Source organism: Erpetoichthys calabaricus, chromosome 1, assembly GCF_900747795.2.
Source record: "Erpetoichthys calabaricus chromosome 1, fErpCal1.3, whole genome shotgun sequence".
In the NCBI taxonomy this organism is placed as follows: Eukaryota; Metazoa; Chordata; class Cladistia; order Polypteriformes; family Polypteridae; genus Erpetoichthys; species Erpetoichthys calabaricus.
Window position 1 is genome coordinate 154382863 of NC_041394.2, and position 20594 is coordinate 154403456.

Genomic DNA, 20594 nt, shown 5'->3' on the forward strand with positions numbered 1-20594 from the left:
ATATTGTGTGTCTACTGTAAGAGAAGGGTTTAAAAAATAATGATATTAATAATGTAGTGAAATTCAATACAAAATAATAATTAAAATCAAAATGAAAAACTTATCAAAGAATTATATAGGTTGTACATGAAAAAACATAAATTAAGGATATTTTATTCTAAATATATTTAATGTGAAATAATTAAAAATAATTTAAAACAATATTAACATTTATGACAAAAGAAATATTTTATTAAAATTATTTATTTTAGGCTAGCTATAATCAAAAGGTGAAATCACATTTTGTTGGTTTTGGTCATTCTACAGGCCAACATTTTGGTAACTGATTTTTTTCTCATAGGTGTCTAACAATATAAGATTATAGTGACTGTGGCCTTTTCTGTGTTTTATTTAATCATTTTATGATGCATCATGCATGTACATAACATTTTCCTAATTTCAACTCCTCATAACTCGAAAACTATAAAGCATAGGGAATTTTTATTCATACCAGTGACTTTGACATGTGAGATAATCTAGTACAACAATTTCAATCAAAATCTGATATGTAGTGGTTAAATTAAAAAAATAAATAAATTTGGTGTTCTATCGTGGAACATCCGCATTGAAGAATATAACAGTGTTACCAGGACCAAATTGCTGGTTGCAAAGGGGCCCCAAAACAGTTCAAGCTTCAGGGCCCCAAAAATGTAGGTCTGCCAATGACTGAATATTTCTTTCGCATTCCACTGGTATTCCCTCTATGTTCAAATTTTCACTATAAGAACAAAATATGAGAAAACATTAGATAAAAGCAAAGACATATACCTGACATTTCTTGATTTAAAAGCAGCATTTGATGCAGTACCATAAAAATATATGGTAAGCATTAGATGCAATGAAAGCACCAGAAAATTAAAGAATGTCATTTGTAGTCCTAATCAAAAATGTGTAGGAACAGTATAATTAAAGGGTAAATATCAGAGCCTCAGTCCTCTAAAGACTCTAGCTCACCCATGACCCTGCTCAGTGAGATTAGAAAATGGTATGGTATATATAGATTATATTATTAACCTGGACAAGAAAGGCATGATAAATGCAACCTCAGGATACTGTAAATTTAATCCAGTATAACTCAGGAGATGATATAACACTAATCACAATAAGTGCTGCAAAAGTAATTAATGACATGGAAGATCAAGCTAGAAGCAAAAGGTATTATAATAAATACAGAGAAAAGCAAAGCAATGAAAATAACAAGGGAAGAACAAGAAGAAAAATAGTAAATGTGGACACAGATATTTGGAAAACAACTACACAAAGTGTCAATATGTGAATACCTGGAAGTAATAATAAGTGAAGATGTAAAGATAGATTATGAAAATATAAACAGAATTGGATGAAAGGATAAACAAAGTTAAATAATATGGACGCACATCTAATTTAATGTAATGCCGACTCTCTGCAACCTCTACTGGGAAAAAAAGTGGTTTCAGAGAATTCCTTGTTTCATTTAGTTTATGGTGGCAATGGCACCTCTGTCATTTTTGAGTACTCTCTTTAAAATAAAGGTGCCAAAATGTTTTTTTGTGTGCAATGCCATATTGGAGCCATTTTTGGTTCCCAATAGAGCCATCCACATGAAGGAGGATCATGATACTCAGGCAAATAAAGTATATTATCAAATTAACAACACCCTAATAGCAGCAAAAAACAGGTCACTAATTAAGAAAAGGGCAAGAATGAAAACCAGCAGCCACTGCAGCTCTCCAGAACCAGAGTTGGGGATCCCTACTGTAACACACGATACACTATACATTGAGGAATTTTGTTTTGTCTATATACAGGTATTAGTAACCTTTTCAGGGCCTAAAGAAACAATTTGATATATGCAAAGTGAATTATTTAATTCTCTGAATTAAAAGAGTCTTTGTCAAGCACTGTTTCTAGTAGGAACCATACAACTCAGTAAAGTGCCATTAAAGAACCATCATTTTTAAGAGAGTAATTATCATGTTGTGCAGCTGGTATATCCTTTCCATGTCTGCGTGGCTTCCTCTCATGTTTGAGGAAGACATTAAGCTTACTGATTCGCCATGCTTGACAGGACAGCGCAATGGAGTGGTGTTTCCTGTGGGGTTAGTTCCCGACTTGCAAGGGTTGTTCCTGAGCTTAAGGTTCATTCCTCTACTATATGAAGAAGAAGAAAAAACACCTTATAATTTACTGAACTCATTTATTGCAAATTTAAATAATAGTGAAAAGGGGGTGAACTGAGTCACTGTCACTCAAAATGCTGGTCTTACATCCATACGGGACCTCGTTCATTACAGGATATACTTATGCACATACCCAAATGCAATCATGCCTGTATAAAGTGAAACTATTTCACAGGAAAATGGTAAATACAAAAATAAAGGGAAGAAAATAAAGAATAATAAAGTTCAAAATTTAAATATCACTCTGTTAAATTATTTCTGATCACTACTTCAAAATGATTGATTTGTTTTTTGGCCTTACCAAAACATTTGCAGATTATATTGGTAACAGCAGCTGAGTGCAACACCTTGATAGTAACTCTGAATCTAAATTTTAAGATATTTTGAGAAACTGAGACAAAATTATGGAAAATTATGCAGAAAAGCTGAAATTATTTATAATGTGATTTTTACAGAGGCTCTGGATACAGTAACTCCCCTTAAAAGAAATTAAAGAGCATAGAAACTGATAGTGTTTTAATGAGAATACTTGTGCTCTTAAATTAGAACCACAAAAAGTGCAGTATAGGAAGAGAGCAACAGACCTGCAGATTTTCCAATATGCATTGACAGACAGTGTTAAAAGGTATAAAATAACTGTCCTCATGTCCATAACAACAGAAATGAACCTGGTATACTTTTTAAAACAGTTGATAAACTAATATACTGTATCTGAATTGTTAACTGAAATACAAAATATATACAGACACTGGCAGTGCAGACTTTATGAACTTCTTTAATGGGAAAATTGACAATATAAGATGCCAGATTTCAGCGTCACCTCACAAACTAAATATTCTATTGAGAAACCCTGTCTCACCACCTTATTATGCATGCCACTATAATATGTACTTGAAAGGAATGTCACAACTTTTATATCTGAAATGAAACCAACTACCTGTCCCTTAAACTCAGTCCCAACAAGACTAATGAAAAGTTCTATGGCTGCCCTGGAAGCCCCCATTCTTAGCCTTATCAATAGTTTAAGTGCTGAATGTCTCAAAATGTTAGCTATCAGACTGTTGCTTAAAATGTCAGAGTTAAACCCACATACGGTTAATAATTATAGATCATTTCAAATTTATGTTTTTTTCTAGAATACCTGAAAAAGTAGTCCCATCACTAGCTCATATTGTAAACAACATTCCAATGCCTTATGATGAAAGAAGTCCCACAGTGATTGTGTTGTTAGATTTAAGTGCAGCATGTGACACCATAGATAACTCACTTTTATTTCATAGGTTGGAAAATCACACTGGGCTTTCAGGCACTGTTCTTGAATGGTTTAGTTACTACTAATCAAATTGATTTCAGTACATATAAAATGTGCTGACAATACTGTACCATTATTAGTGATGAGCAAACACAGTGGAGTTTGCTTTGCTGTGATTTTGGCAAATAAGAAAAAAACATATTTGTGAACCTTGCCATACTCCGAGAAGTGCATTTCAGTCAATGGGAGGAATTAAACTAGGTTTGAGTGGATTATAACAGTGCAATCATGTCATAGTTGTCCCTGAGGGCTAGGGAAGAATCTGCCAACTATTGTGCCCAAAAATGTTATCCAAGCTGTCAGGCAGCAGTACTAATCACTACGGTGCTGTGCCTCAAACAACAAAAGACACAAATGGAAAGATGACCACAAACAAAGCACAACAAACAGCCACAAACTAGGAATAAGTTAAATAAATATATATAATTCCCCAACCTGTCGCATGGCTCCATGGGAGATGGAGTCCTCCACAGCCTGGTTGGGGGCTCGGATGGCCACTAAGGGGAGCTGCATGGAGTCAGCAGCCCGGCTGGACAAATCTTCAGCCCCACCCGAAAGTGCAATTAGGACCAGGTGGTCAAGCACCTGGAACGCTTCCGGGTGGGCTATAAAAGGGCCAGCCACCACCACTCAGGAGCCAGGGTCGGGAGGAGGAGTGGTGGTAAAAGGGAAAACAGTGTTGTGGGACTGTTGGAAGAGTGCTTTTGAACTGTGTATTGCCTGTGGGTCACGGGGAAGACAAGCGCCCACGGGTGAAGAAAATAAAAGTCTATATTGGTTTTATATGTGCCTCTGTGTCCATCTGTGTCAGGTCGGGCCCCTATCTAGTGCCTTGTTACAATATATATCACAGTGTTCCAATCTTGGAGCACACACTGCCATGCCACAAAATGGCAGCATGGAGCTAGCTTGTTCAATTGCTTGAAGTCAGGGATGCAGGTGCAGCTGTAACATCTATTTAGTTTCAGATCTATCTGTGTAAACTGTACTACACTTTTCATTATTGTTATAATTTTACAGGATCTCATTCAGACTTGAAGAGGTAGAGAAGGAGGGCTCCTTTAAGCCTTGTTTCAACTCTTAACGACAGCACTTTATGCATGCAAAGTAGCCAAGCCAGAGTTATGTATCTGGTGGCAGTACTCATAATATTCTCAATGTGGTTTGCTTTTGTTATTTTTTTTTTAAAACAAGTGGGTGCAAATCTGGCTGGACAGGGTTGTGCCATCACACATGACTGAAGCAGACCCAGCAGTGACTTTACAGTAAGCATGCATGAAAGTTCTGAGCATGGCTGCTACAGATCTGTGATGTCATACTGGCCTCACAAAGAATCATGGGGCACTTGGAAAAAAATGTTTGTCTAAGCCATCACATGGCAAATTTTCAGAAAAATGTTTGGTGAACAGTGACACTGGCAAATGCAACATGTTTACTGTGAATTTCATTTATAAACACTAGTCATTATATTCAGAATTTAAATAGAGTATCCCTTTGGGCTCAGCATTTGGAGTTGTACTGTTTACACTTCCATTGGGAACTACTAATAGAAAATGTAACTTTAATTGCCATTTGAATGCAGATGACATTCAATTATATGTTTCTTTAGGCCCAGTGATATATCTCTAATGATATCCCCAATTGTGCTAGTGAAGAGTGGATGGATGAGAATTTCTTGCCTCTAAATACAGAAAAAATAAAAATGTTATTATTAGGATGAATGATGCAGACCACAACAACATTCTGTCACTTTTAAACTCAGTTGAAATCACCATTAAGTAACTAAATCAGTGGGAAATTTAAGCATTATCTTTGAAACTAGCACATAATTTAAAACATATTATAAAACTACAGTATCTAAAACATGTTTTTTCCATCATAAAAATATTGGAAAATTAAAATATTTTATAAATATGAAGGATACTCAAAAAATAATTAATGCATTTATTTGTAGTAGGATTGAATAATACAATGCGTTATTAACTGGCTGTTCAAATCATTCCTGATGCAGCTTTCAGTTAATTCAAAGTGCTGCTGCATGAATCATTAAAAGAATTAAGAAGTACAAACATAACTAACCTTCTCAAGTCCTTGCACTGGCTCGCAGTTGAGTTTAGGGCTAATTTCAAAACCCTCCTTTTAACATTTAAAGCTTTATATGGCCAAGGTCCTGATATGTATCTGAAGTATTCATTACTTACAAACCAGAGTGTTCATTAAAATCCCAAGGTTCTGCCTTACTTATGATTCCAAGGATTAACAAAATAACACTGGGAGTTTGAGCTTTTAGTTACAGTGCCCCAAAACCATGGAATGAACACCCTGCTTATATAAGAGGCACCCCTTCAGTCTCAGCTTTTAAATCCAAGTTGAAGACACACCACTTTAGTCTAGCATACCCTGACTAGAGCTACTAATGAGCTGCACATGTTGTATCTCTGTTTTTTAGTCATTTGTACAAAAATCTAAGCACCTCAATACTAACCACTACTAATCCTCCTCTCTTCTGTTTCTCCTCTCAGTATGTTGATGTGGCACTTGCTGCAACTGCTCTACTGCTAAGTTGTTTTCCTGCCCACAGAAATGGCACCTGATGTAGCGAAATCAACATATGGAAAGGTTCTGTCGTCAGATTAGACAGCACAGCACAGACTCTACTCCAGAATGCCCAGAAGGGGAGGGCGGCTATTTGGTTGAAGTCTCCAGTACTATGGCAGTCTGACTTTGTCTTTGACTTCCTCTGTTACAATTGACTGTGGATGCTCCAGAGGTTTACTTCCTCTAGTGACGCTGCTGACTGGAGTTTTCGTTTTCCTCTCCTCTGTTGTAAACTTGCCATAGTCCATCAATTTATATGTTGACAGATAGTGCTGGGCTTCATTTATGCTATTCGCTTTTAAAGTACCGTGGGCCTTTATGTATTTACTATGTAATTAGAAAAATTCGTTTTTCTTTATTATTATTATTATTATTATAGATAGATAGATAGATAGATAGATAGATAGATAGATAGATAGATAGATAGATAGATAGATAGATAGATAGATAGATAGATAGATAGATAGATAGATACTTTATTAATCCCAAGGGGAAATTCACATACTCCAGCAGCAGCATACTGATAAAAAGTAGTAAGAAAGTGTAAAAAGTGTCCAGAGAACTAGTCCTATTATTATTATTATTATTATTATTATTATTATTATTACCACGCTTTATATTAACCACCTGTTTGTTGTCTGGTACAAATCTTGCAATCGATATATTTAACCCAATTGTCCAAATGACTTGAAATTTTGCACACTTACTCACTTCTGATGACAATACACGAATCAATAATCAGTTTCACTAATTGATCAATTAATCCATGTTAATTAATAAATGAAATTTTCATATGAAGAATAATTCAAGATTTCACCAATAGATGGCGCTAGTAGCGGATAGAACTAAAACAAAGCCAAGACTAAAAAGTTGAAAATAATATATATAAACACTTTTTAAAAACCACGCCTATGTTAAGTTAAAAAGTGTACTAAAAAGTAAAAAATAAGTCTCTCATACATCACTCATAAAATAAAAGCGTGGACGCTTTTCATCAATCAACATTCAAAAAACACTTCTTAAAATCTTAGCAAAAGTACCCTCCTTTCACCCTAAATATTTTATATATATATATATATATATATATATATATATATATATATATATATATATATATATAATTTACCTGAGAACTTGCCACAGCACTCTGCGCCTATAGTCGATGAAGTGCCCTATACAAAAATAAACATAGAATTGAAATGAATTTATGGTGTACAATCTCCACACACACAGTGAATACTGTCAGCTGGAAAAGTGAGGCAACAGCGCTAACCACTGCGCCACCGGGGCGGGGCTCACAGAAATTTCAATTGTAAAACCTTGGTTTAATTTTAATTAGGAGTGGCGTACAGTTTACATGATTTCAAACACGAATGAATTATTTGTTTTCACTCCCTCGGTCATAATTACCGTGTTTTGCACAAGAACATTATTTATTTTTGATTCCTACAGCTCAGCTTATAATAAGAGCAGCCACTACTGTAAAGAAAACAGTAAGATGCTGAAACAGCTGGAGTTTTTAAAGGGATTTCAGAAAGCGAGGGTCGAGATTTTAGGAACTTTTCTTTGTATTTTACACACACACCCACCCACACACACACACACACTCGCATGCACAGTGGTCTGTCTTGCCATATACGTGTGGGAACTTCCCGCTGACTAACGCTTTATTTTTATTTCTGATTCCCATCTCCACTACAAATAAATTTCCAGAAAAGGGTTAAAGTTGACAATAAACAACACATTTCGGCACTTTGGTTTTTCTAACAAAAAAGCAGATGTTCACTTTTGAAGCATTTATAGTGTGGGGGTATCTCAGTGATCGTTCGGGGTATATTTGCTGAAAATGCCGTGAGAGGAAAACCCAGCGATCTGCACAGCACAAGGCGAAAATAAATAAATATGTACTTTTAGGATTTAAAAACTGTTAATGCTGACTGCGGCCAAACTACATAAGAATGGCCAATGTTAAATTATTATTTGGAAGTGTCTACGCTCCCAAAATTCCACTTTAAAGAGTTCTTATAAGTGGGCATTCTGTCACGTACATTTTCAGGAACATCCCAATACACTAAAAAGATCTGGTTTGGGAGCATTTGGTGATTACACTAATATATAGACACAATCCTTCCTTGTAAGTGACTTTTCCTCGATGTATACTATTTTTCGTTTTTACTTCGGCTTTAACAAAGCAAAAACACAAAATACTTTCAAAATATTAGGGAAGCAAAAGTGTAAAAATCTACTATAACACAATTCAAGCCTAGGATGATCACTCAGAAATATTGACACTCAGGCAAGAGCCTGCAAATGTCCCTGCATCAAGTCAGAGTATGAAACAATTAGCGGCGTGTACACAGAGTCAAATTAGTGTGAAGAATTAATAGACATAACAATAGAGACAGCATCAGCGGTATTAACGTCACCTTTTAAGGAATTAAACAAAAGGCGAGCAGTTCTGAAATGCAAGTGAGAAAAGATGTGTTTTCCGGTTCGATTTTACAGATGATCGTATACTCCTGGCGACCCCTAAATAAGATAATGGGAACAGAGATTGTTCCTGTACACGACGCGTGAAAATAAATCAGGGCAGAATATCAACAGGGGCGTGTGTGGCCGAGTCAGTTTGTTCACTTGTGTTTCATACCATGATCTAGTGTCCTGCACTCTTTATTAACTATTTATTTTAGTCAGAAACTGGTACAGTATTTCGTAAGTGTCTTTTCGCTCAAAGGTCTTTGACGTCTTTAGATCAGGCTGCTCACTTAATTCACCATGAAAACGTACGTCTCAAGCAAGCTAACGCACAAAGAAAAGAAAGCTGTTTTCTTCAACACCCTTTCTTGCATTGCCCTCCGCGACTAGATCGCTTAGATTGAACAAAGAGGTGGAGGGGGTCTGATAAAAAAGGGACAGACTCCTCACCACCCACTGGACAGTAAGTGTTTGCCGTCCCCCAGCTGCCTCTGCACCATTATGTTATTCGGGATACTTGACGAAATGCAACTTGCTGAGTGCTACACTGGGCGATTATTCCATAATGATACTGAACATCTATCTATCTATCTATCTATCTATCTATCTATCTATCTATCTATCTATCTATCTATCTATCTATCTATCTATATTAGGTGGTGTGTGTTTGTAAATTTTTCGCTTTTTACATGGTCAGATAATGATAGATAGATAGATAGATAGATAGATAGATAGATAGATAGATAGATAGATAGATAGATAGATAGATAGATAGATAGATAGATAGATAGATAGATAGATAGATAAGTATTTAAAGGCTTCCTGCAGACTTTTGCATTTGGAATCTTCATTTCACATAAGCTACTAATTCTGTAAACTTCATTAATATATATTTATAGAATCTACAGGGTTAAACTGCAATTGTAGGCACTTGATTAACCATGAATATGTAAACATGACAAAATCTTTATCTGCTGTAAATAAAACTTCCAAAACCATAACCTCAATAACTATGCAACATGAATATAATTATAGTTATTAACATTTAGATATTTGTTTCTATGCCTCAATAAGTTCCCTTAATTTATCTTATAAGTAGTTTACTATTTAATGTTACATTTTTTTTATCACCTCCATTATTTTCATTTTTTGAGTAGTATTTTATGCTAAATTGTTATGCAGGAGGCCTATATATTCTTGTTTGTGTTTTGCTTCTAGCCTAATATTCATCTTAAATTTTTAATTGATAAAGTAAAAAATGATTCAAACAAATCAATTCATTTAAAAAACATCAGTTAGGATATGTACATTCAGTTAAAAGTTTTCAAAATCAGCCATGTTGGATAAAAGCTATAGAAAATAAACTTTGCTGGTGCAATTTTGTGTAAATTTTAGTAAACAAAACACATATTTTTCATGTTGGGTTAACTGAATCAGTTTCTAGGTTTATAACCTTTGTTAAATGGTGATGCTAACTGCCTCATGTGGAGCTGCAGAACAGTCAACAGAAGCTGCAGAGCTGTAAAACAATTCGCGCCATCACTTTGCTGAAATTCAGCTGAGGCCCCCTTGTTAGGGCGCCATAAAGTAGCTATTCTAAAATATGCTAATGAAGTCCTTTGTGCTTCAACCATATGTACTTGTCTAGCAGCAGCAACAGGACAGACAGAAAAGAATAGGGAAAAAAAACATTGCGCCTGCTGTGAGGAGCTGGCCTCCACATTGTTCTGATTTGGGTAATGAGAGTGTGCTGAAAATAAAGCGTCAGGCCTTTTTTTCCCCACATGGACTTTTGTGACCCTGAGTTGCAGTGATGTCACCATGAAAACTTTGGCTTCCCAAGATTGTGACAAAGGAAAAGTGGGTATAGAAAATGTAAAGATCAGAGGACCGTCACATGTATGAAAGTACGAGACATATGTAGGTTTTCTTTTTCTTTTTTCATCAGTCTTTTTAATCTATCTTTTACCTGAGCCTTTTTTATTTGAGATTCATGGGGCTAGAGTCTGTCAGAGGCTGTAAGGCTCTAAGTAATCCTGATCAAATTCCAGTTATACTCATTCACCTACCAACACTGGGATGATTTAGAGTCACCACACTCTGTGATGCTGGGAAACACTGGAATAGTGCGAGGAAAAAACAACACTCATTTGGAATGGGCCATGAGTTGAATTAGGGACTGGAACTGAGAGACAGCAATGCAAAGCTAAAAATTGCACTTTCATTTTTTATTATTTATTATTTGTCTGATGCAATTATCCAAAGTTACTTACAACATTGGAGATACAATTGGTTACATTTCTTTTGTTTTTCTAATTGGGGCACAGACACGTGATGTGACTTGCTCATGGTCGTACAGTGTCACTAGCAGGATTTGAACTACGGTAACAACATCTTGGTTGGCCATTCTTGACTCTTTGTTTATTTGTTTGCTGATTGTGATAGGATGAAATAAGCAACCTTTTATAAAAATGGCTTTTTTCTGCTTGGACACACTCCACCATATCCAAAATACATGCAATTAAATGGCCAGTGTAGGTTGGCACACTCTAGGTAACAATGAGGGAGTGTCCAGACTAGAAAAAGAAAGTCAATAAATGAGTCGAGAAATGATAAAGGACAAAAGAACATAAAAATTTAACTTGGCAGTTAAAGTCTTGCCAAAAAAAATAATACATAAATAAAAATCTCAGAATATGACAACCCATGTAAACTGATCAGATATTACATCACCATGCTACCCATTACTGTTCATTTTTAATTATTTATACTAGTTTGATAGTTTTCCTACAGGGTGTTAGACCTATAGCCCTTAAGTTTATTTAGCTTTAGAACAGATTGCATTGAACAGAGAAGTTTATAATCTCCTTTCTGTTGATATGATTGATGACTTGGGGCCAAACTGCATGTCTGTTCACTTACAGCTAAAATGAAAATTTTCATTTTGGGAGATGAGTAGCATATTTTTAATTAGTTTTGCAGTATTAACATGGTTAATAATAAGGCTGCACACATTTCTTAAACTTGACACTAGCACTCAAAGCACTTCTGATCAGGTATGATGTGTCCGGGCTGACTTCTGCTTTGTAAACATTGCTGTAATAATAGGCACTCAGTTCCAATTACCGTGACACAGAGAGACAGGTGACTGACCGAATGATTGGATCAATTTGTACTTAAATCAATCAATTAACCAATAAATCAATCAATATTTTATATGGCATCTCTGACATTATGTTTAGAACATGACTGGATTCCCTGACTCCGTGGGCTCCTACCTGTTTAGTGATTTTAATAAGGCTCTGCCTCTCCTGAAGTCGAATTATAAGAATTTGTAAATGGGTGCATTTATCAGTCTCCAAAATTGGATAAATCACAATCAACAAGGTAAAATGTTTTTAAAATACACATTTCTATATTGGCACTGACTTAATGACATAGATAAATAAGTTCCCCTGCAAGAAGTCATAAATATTACCTGCGTGGTGTAAAGGAGTTTATCATGTTTTAGTTATCTGAAAATTAACAATTATAAAATTGTTCTTAATTCAGACAACATGAGGAAAAAGATCACCAGAAAAGTAAAGCAGGTCAGAGAAACCACATTTAAAATGACTGTCCTCCTGTACACTGATTTTGGCACATTGGTGAGTACATTATGGGGGTTACTATCAGGGCACAAGAGAGTAGGGGGATGGAAACAGGCACAGGAAAAGGCTAATTCTCCACTTTACCTTCCTTTATGAAGGACAAAACTGGAAGGCGACAAATGATGACATCATCTCTGGTCAGCTGACTAACTCCATTCCTTAAGGTTTTCTACCATATAAGAACAGTGCCCACCAGTGTTATGTTTTAGTTTGTTTTTGAATTTATTTTGGCTTCACCTTTTTGGATTTTTGTGTTTGTTTTAATTGTCTTGACATATGCTAAAAATACATTTTAAAAGTGAAGAAACAGATTCAACATATTTAAAGGCAATTGTTTAGTAACATATCTTTTAACAATGCCATCATGTTTGGTGTGGGACCTTCCCATTTAATGAAATGAAATTGCATCTTCTGTTGCAATGGCTACCAACAGGGAGTGCATGGTAAGTGTAATCATTAGCCCGATGATACAAAAAGTCGCCACTGTGCACTTCTCAGTCAGTCGAGTTTGGATAAAAAATGAATGTGTTGTATACTTTGCTTTATTATTTTTTGACTTTTGGCATCAAGACCTCACACTTTTTGTTTTTTTTAATTTCGGCATTGGCAAAGGATAGGACTGATTTTTGTGATCATGGTCTCCACTTGGTTTCATCACCCAATCTCTATTCAAAACATACCTCTGCCTTTTCCATTAAGGCATAACAATTGGAGGGAGGCTGTCATTTGAGACCACCTCACAGAGAGGACAGAGCAGAGCAAAAAGCTACATTAAAACCCACCAATAATGCTGCAATTAATTGTGACCATCTTGCTTGCTTTCTGGCAAACAAACAGGGTCCTCCTTTGAAGCCCCAACATTTTGATGTATTCTTTTGTTGTTACATTTTATTTATATTTATCATCATGGAAAGTTAAAAAAACAAAGTACCTTGCCACTTTGTAGTAGTGTCATGTTATGTCATTTTCTAACTGGCTTAATCCAGACCAGGGTCACGCTTGGAGGTGGCTGGAGCCTATCCTAGCTAGCATAGGGCATAAGGCAGGAACAAACCCCTGAGAGAGTGCTAGTCCATTACAGTTTTAGTAAGTGTTTCAAATCAATAGTTGTTTTTTTGTGATCAAATTTATATTATCATTTAAATAACAAATACAAAAATAGATAAGCAACATAACTTTTTGAGAGGAATTAAAACAAGTAAAAATAGGAACACCCGTTCCCATTCACACCCACCTTCTACCCCAAATCAAGCCAGTCCTGTAAGGAAATATATCAAATGGATTGAGATCACCTGAGCTATTCAGAAATAGGTACACCACCAGCGAGAAGGCTCCATGGAGAAGAAAGTGAAGGAATAAATTGAAAAAGGTAAAATCAGATACTAACAGCAAAGTTTGTGCATTGGGTACCAATAATTAGCTCCTTAACCAGCTTCACCACTGTCTTCCACTTTTAAATACTGCGGCCAGATGACCTATTGATCTGTGCTGTAGAGAAGTTAAGCAAAAATAAATTAGAGATGGAAGGCTACCAAAAGGTAAAAAAGAGAGTGTCAGAGGATTTTCAGCAATAAGCCAACATTGTTTTTACCACAATTCTGCCTAAACAGAATAACCTCTGCTGGATAACAGTAAGATTAGGAGGTAAAACAGAAGGAATATTTGAAGCACTAGAAGAATATTCGTAGAAAGAATGGAGGGCAGAAAGAAGAAACCAGTGAGCAATCCCAGAACATAGGCAGGAACATATCTGAAGTTTTCATCATACAAAGATGATAGTTAGGATCCACAGTCAGGCCAATGCCATAATGGTCATGGGGATAAAACATAAGTGATATACACATTTAATCTGGGTATACTGATAGTTTGGGTTCTTAGACCAAAATGTTTGGTTTGTATGTTTGTAACAACTGATTTCCATGAGATAGTGGGGATGCAGAGAAGATTGCACTAGCAGGTCAGGTCAGGTGCACTGGTACCAACTACATGAACAAACAGCTGGGATCCTGTTTGGTAACCCACGCATGCAGACACGGGGTCCAGTCCCACACTCTGGAAATAACCATCTATTTGCCATAGCCAAGTGTAATGTGGAAGTCCCTTTGGCTTCATCAAGCCACTCAGGTCCTCAACAATGAGGATCCCATGAGCTGGATCAACCTCAGGGAATTGCGCCTCATGTCCATAGTGCCGTAACTGATGCTCCCTCACATTGCAGGTAATGTGCCTCATTTGGGACTCCATGAGAAATCGCTCATTTGACCAACGGTACCCAAGGGTTCTCCGAAGAGACACAGAACCGAAGGAGTCCAGTCTTCATATCAGGTCACTGGATAGCGTCGATGTCTCGCAACCATATAGTAAAACATGAAGCACCAGGACTCTAAAGACTTGGACCTTTGTCCTTTTGAAAAGATATCGAGAGGGCCACACACCCCTTTCCAGCAACCTCATGACTCCCCACACTCTCTCAGTTCATCTACTGACTTCATAGTAAGAGTCACCAGAGACATGAATGTCGCTGCCAAGATAAGTAAACCTCTCGACAAGGTCGACACTCTCTTCATAGACAGACACACTGCTGATGGCTGTGCCCAAGAGGTCATTAGAGGCCAGAATCTTGGTTTTTATCCAGGACACTTGCAAGCCCAGACACTCAGACAACTCGCTCAGTCTCTGGAGCACACTGATCAGAGCCTCCATTGACTCCACGAAGCATTGTCAACAATAGATTCCATATAGATTTCCAACAGCCACTGGACCCTATGACCCTGCCAAACACCCAGTCTATGCAAGCACTGAACAGAGTAGGTGCAAGAACACACCACATTCAACTGGGAAAAACGCAGAGGTCCTGCCTCCACTCTGCATAGCACTCACAGTACCAGTGTACAGACTGGTCATTATATGCAGCAAAGTCTCAGGATATCCCATGGGGCAGCTCGATCAACTGAGTTGAATGCTTTACAAAATCGTCAAAGGCTGCAAAGAAACTCTACCGATATTTGCATTTACGCTCCATGTGAAGCCTTGGTGCCAGGATGCGGTTGATGGTCGATTTCTTAGGCGTAGAAGTCGTAAAACCAGTTGCTGGTAGGTAAGCAAGAGATCAGGGATCCAATTGATAATGATCCTAGCAAGGACCCTTCACTTTCCAGATAGGGAGGACAAGTCCTGTTTTCCAGTCAGTTGGGGTGATGCCTGTCTCCGAAATGGAAGCAAAGATTGCTTTCAATGCAAGGACAGCCTTTCCACCAGCCTGGAAAAGTTCACCCAGGATACTACAGATCCCTACAGCCTTCCCTGGCTTCAGCTGGTTCACCACCTGTGCAATCTCAGTGAGACTCAGTGGTTCACAGGTAATTGGAGGATAAGCTTTAAGAACCATGGACCCAGAGATGTCCAACATCCTAGCTGGAGGATTAGCTTTAAACAGTTGCTCAAAGTAGCCAGCCCAGCGGGTCACAATTGCATCATCATCTGTAAGGACCGTTCCATCACCTGCCCTGATTGTGACTCTCCGAGGAAGAGATTAGGATGTGCGTAATGCTTTGATTTCTCTGTAAGCAGGATGAGGGTCACTAGACCATAGATGGCATGTCACCGGCTCACAGATTCCTTGAACAAATGCCTCTTTACCTGCCCTAAGAGTCCTTGCAGCCGTTCTTCTCAGTTCCCGGTACAGACCGGAGTTGCCATTAAGCTGTGCGCTGCGACTCCTCTCGATAATATCCATAGTGCCCTGCAAGATGAAACACATCCTTCTGGGCACAATGGTAACACCAACACAACCCTTAGCAACCTTCAGGGTCTTGTCATGGAAGGTCTCTGACATCACATTAGGATCAACAGCTGCACCCAAGTCTGTAAGTTCCTCACACAAACTGCATGCAAAGTCATTAGAAACAGCCTGATCTTGGAGTCTGGCCATGTCCAGCCTCATTCTCCTAGTGGGTGGTAGCCTACTGGACCTAAGCTGGATCTTCAGAGTAACAACAACAAGTCTGTGGTCAGAATTCACAAACTGGGCACTTCTGTAGACCCTACAGTTTGATAAGAGCCTCCAGCATCTGCCCACCAGGATGTGATCGATCTCCTTCACCGCACCACCAGTACTGGAGTACCAAGTCCAATGATGCCGCTCAGGGTGCTGGAACCAGGATTCAGCGATCCACAGCCCATGACCTTTTGCAAAGTCAAGGAACATGAAGCAACTTTCACCATGGTTGCCAGACCCATGGAACTGACACAATCCTCATAGCCAGCCCTGTCAGTGCCAGTGGTTGCACTGAAACCACCCATGATCAGAGGAGTGTGACCTTGTGGGCAACCATCAAACATTGAGTGAAGCTGCAAATAAAATGTCTACCTCACTGACACATGACTCACCGTGGTCGGAGCATACACTAACACAGGAGACAAGGCTCTCAGAGAATGTCTTAATCTGAACCTCATAAGACACTCGTTGAAAGGAGTGACATAGGACACCATTGGAAGGAGCAAATCCGCCACAGCAATAGCTACTCCCTGAGTATGACAGCCATCAGGATGACCAGACCACTAAAAGGTGTACCCACCTACAGAGATCTGGCCAGTCCCAAGTCTATGCACCTTAGAGAGTGCTGTTACTGAAATGCAGAATTTACAAAGTTCCTCTGACAGAAGAGGAAGATAATCATCATGCTGGAGAGACAAGACATTCCACGTGCCTACTGGAATGGGCTGCCTCAAACAGGCTACGTCTCAGCACCACACTAGTCAGTTTCGATCCCCAACAGGCCTGATCCTATTGGCTCTCTAGCAGTTTTTACTCTTCCAGTGATGAGGCTCCTGAGGGCTTTCTTGCATCCCCTTCATAATGCTTCCTATGGGCAGCTGCAGCAGAGCTACTCCTGTGGAGAGCAGAAAGGAGCCCCGTCTGTTGTTTTGGAGTTTTGTGATATTTTTTTTATGATGGCTGGAGTGCCAGTCCTGCCATCAAACATCAAGTTTTTCCCTGCAAATTGGATGACCGTTTGCAGAGCTGATGCAGTTTAACGTCATACTCAGGACAATCTGCTAGCAGATTGAAATTATACGTAAGGGTATGTAGGAGGTTTGACAAAGAATTGCATACAGGAGAGTCAATGGCAATATAGAGGAGAAAAGAGAGCAAAGGAAGTTAAAGAGAGGGTATGATGGGAGTGGAGAGGACAGTGATACACACCAGTCACCTGAAAAGCAGATATGAGTTGTAAATAGAAAAAAAGAGGAAAATGAGAATATTACGAATGGATCTCAGTGACTGGAAGATCAGTATTATGATAAACCTTCCTACGAATCAGAATATCCCAAGGCCACCAAGGAGATGAGGTTATCACTACAGTCCAAGTAAATAATTATTGAAAAGGAGGTTGGTGGAGTTGGTCTCGTCCGTTTATAGGAGATGGATGTCTGAAGCAGAGCTCCGCTAGCAGCGGCTTTATTTTCCCACGCATTTCATATTATTTAGAGGTATCCTGTATTTAACCCAACCAAGGAACTTCCACTACAATATACAAGCATGAGTAACAAGAAGAAAAGTCAGAAAGAACCGGAAAAGAAACTTAAAGCTGCATCAAAGTCTGGACAGACATCCGGCCCGAGTGCAAGGTATGGCCTCTCGGATACTGACCTAGAACAGGCAGACAAATGCGCAGATTTCCTAGGACCCCGCTCCATTGTATCGTCTCCAGTCGAGAGTGAAAATGGGAGCGAAGGTGCAAGTGATACAGGTCGCGATGGATCGCTGATTTCTGAGGATCATTCGAGACTAGAAAAGGCCCTGCAGGATGTGCTCTCATCTACTCATCGCGAGCCCACAGCACCTGCTGTAACAGGAGCTGCATTTCCACTCGCGGAGCACGAAAGCCGGAGTGAACTGTCCAAATTGAAAGAGATGATCGCTACACTGGCCACTGCCATGGTTATGGCCATAAATGAGCTTAAGAAAGATAACAAGAATGATCTTAAGAAGGCAACCATTGAGCTTAAGAACGAGCTTAAGAAGGATAACAAAGATAAGGAAACGCGTCTATTTAAACGTTTTGACGTGAACTCTAAAGGCATGTTGGAGAAATTAGTGGAACACAACGAAGAAATTAAATCCAAACCGAAAATGCTTGCCGACCAGATTAATGACGTTACAGATCAGCTGGAAGACGTTAAGCAGGCATTCACAGCTCAAGCTGAAACAGTGGAACAACTGGCGTCTAACGCCGATGAAAAAGCACAGCTGCGAATTCCGAATGCAAAAAACTTGGAGACAGACTTGCAGTCCTGGAGGATGGGTGCAGAAGAAACAATATAACAATTGAGGGTATACCTGAGAAACGAGAAAGCTCAAGCCCAGTGAAATCTGCAGTAGAATTACTGTCTAAAATAATTGGAGATGACTTTAAACTCGACATTGAGATAGCAGCAGCTTATCGCACAAACAGACCAAGCACCTTTAAACCTAGGTCTTTTATTGTCCGCTTCGAGCGACTACGATGTAAGCTTGATGTGATGGCACTTCTCAGACACAAGCAAGAGATTATATTTGAAAATAATCTTATTCGTACTTTCCCCGACTTCTCACCATCAACAACTGCAAAACGTGCAGCCTACATTGACATTAAAAAGTTGCTACAGAAAGCCGATATCAAATACAGCCTCTTGTATCCCGCCAAACTGAAAGTGGAAGTTCAAGATCAATATTATATTTTCTTAAGCAAAGAAGAAGCTGAAAAGGAATTAAAGAAAAGGAGGTTGGTTAGCCATGGGTCACCATGAATGAAGATTCAATGAAGGAAAACTTGAGATGAGGTGTGGTGTGTAATATGAAAATGGTGGATGTACAATGAAACAAGGTGATGTTGAACCTGACATGGGGCAAGTTGGATGTAGGTGCATATCATGAACTGGTGGGCAAAGAAGGGGTGCGTCCTGGTGCTGGATGTTGATGGAGGGTCATGAAAGATGCTTATCATGAACTAATAATCATCCAACAGGTTCTCAAGCAGGCAGAGCTTACTTGGGATGAAATGAAAAGACACTGTTAAACATTGTATTACATTTGAGCCCTTGTCCTTGCTGCTGGAAGTAAAATGACCGCCATTTTTACAACAGGTAGCAAATGAACAAAGTTGTGTAACCTCATCTTGTTCAGTAATGAGTTCTGGTTCAGACTGTGTGCAGACGGTGCAGATGTAATCTGTCTACAGTTTTAAACAATTGGTGTCTCTGAATGTAACCAGGCTTGGCCTTTACACAATGAAACGCCAAGCAGATGTGGAATGTAGCTACTATAAATAGCACCTTTACAAACTATAGCCTGTGACCCGAATACCTTCAAATAAGCACATTGCATTTTTTCCACATTTAATTTATCTTTTTTCCTCCCAACATGGAAAAGGATGCACAAAGAATGGCTATATGGAAGGATTGCGGGAAATAATACATATTTTCATGTCTAATTTCACCAGGCTGCAAAAGGGAAAACAGCTTTAAAAGACAACGTTCCTAAAAAATAATCTCAAAAGGGAATGCAACGGATAAGCAAGTACATGGTATTCTTCCACAGCATTAGAAAACAGCCCACAAAGGAAGGCTGGAAGCTTGACTTTAGGAGAAGTGGTTCTCATAATGTGAACTAGTAGATGATTAGTAAGAAACAGAGTTTCATAAATATACACTAGAACTATTACAAACACACACATCCACACACTGGTTCCTGAGGGCCTAATGTGCATGTCTTTAAAATATGGGAACAATATTATTCCGACATTGGGAGAATATGGAAACTTCATCCTGACAGTAACAAGGATGGGATTTGAACCCAGAACTCCGAGGCAGCACTATTAACCACTGTGTCATCATGCTTCCTATTTTGAAAAGTGCCTGAATAACATATACAAGGAGAATGTGTAGGTTAACTGCTCCTCTCTGCACATTTTTTTCACCATAAGGCATTAAGTACAACCTTTCTAATTAAGTACACAGCCTTTTCCCCTAAATTTAACTGTTATGGAATACTGCTAACTAGCTAATGGTATTGCTACTAGTTTATTTTGTTATCCAAACTAATTGTCCTTGTCTGGTTAAAACAGAAGCCACCTCACCAACTGAAAAATGTATTTCAGTCAGCCTTCTATATGGCTCCTCTGGACTCTTCATCATCACTGGAGAGAGCTGCACATTCTTGTATAGTTACTTCCTTTGATACTTTCCTGGAACTGAGATGGGTTGAGGCATAAAAGTCCAAATCCTGCTCATTCCCAAGCACTTAATAATTATTTCAATACAGAAGCTCTGAGTGTTCCTAGACATTTTGAAGAGATTAGTGCTGTGTGACTTGAAACG

The 20594-nt window shown here is 38.4% G+C and overlaps 1 protein-coding gene across 5 annotated transcripts in view; it reads right to left on the reverse strand.

Moving 5' to 3' along the window:
- wnt5b (wingless-type MMTV integration site family, member 5b) overlaps nt 1–20594 on the reverse strand; it is a 344662-nt gene that overhangs the window by 78153 nt on the left and 245915 nt on the right. Inside the window, exon 1 of one of the 5 annotated variants that reach the window (XM_051920596.1) lies at nt 13621–13710. The exons of the other annotated variants lie outside the window; for them this stretch is intronic. The gene's annotated coding sequence lies outside the window, so the exon portion shown is untranslated. Of the gene's footprint in view, nt 1–13620; nt 13711–20594 lie in introns of those variants that run through there. 5 annotated transcript variants of the gene reach the window in all.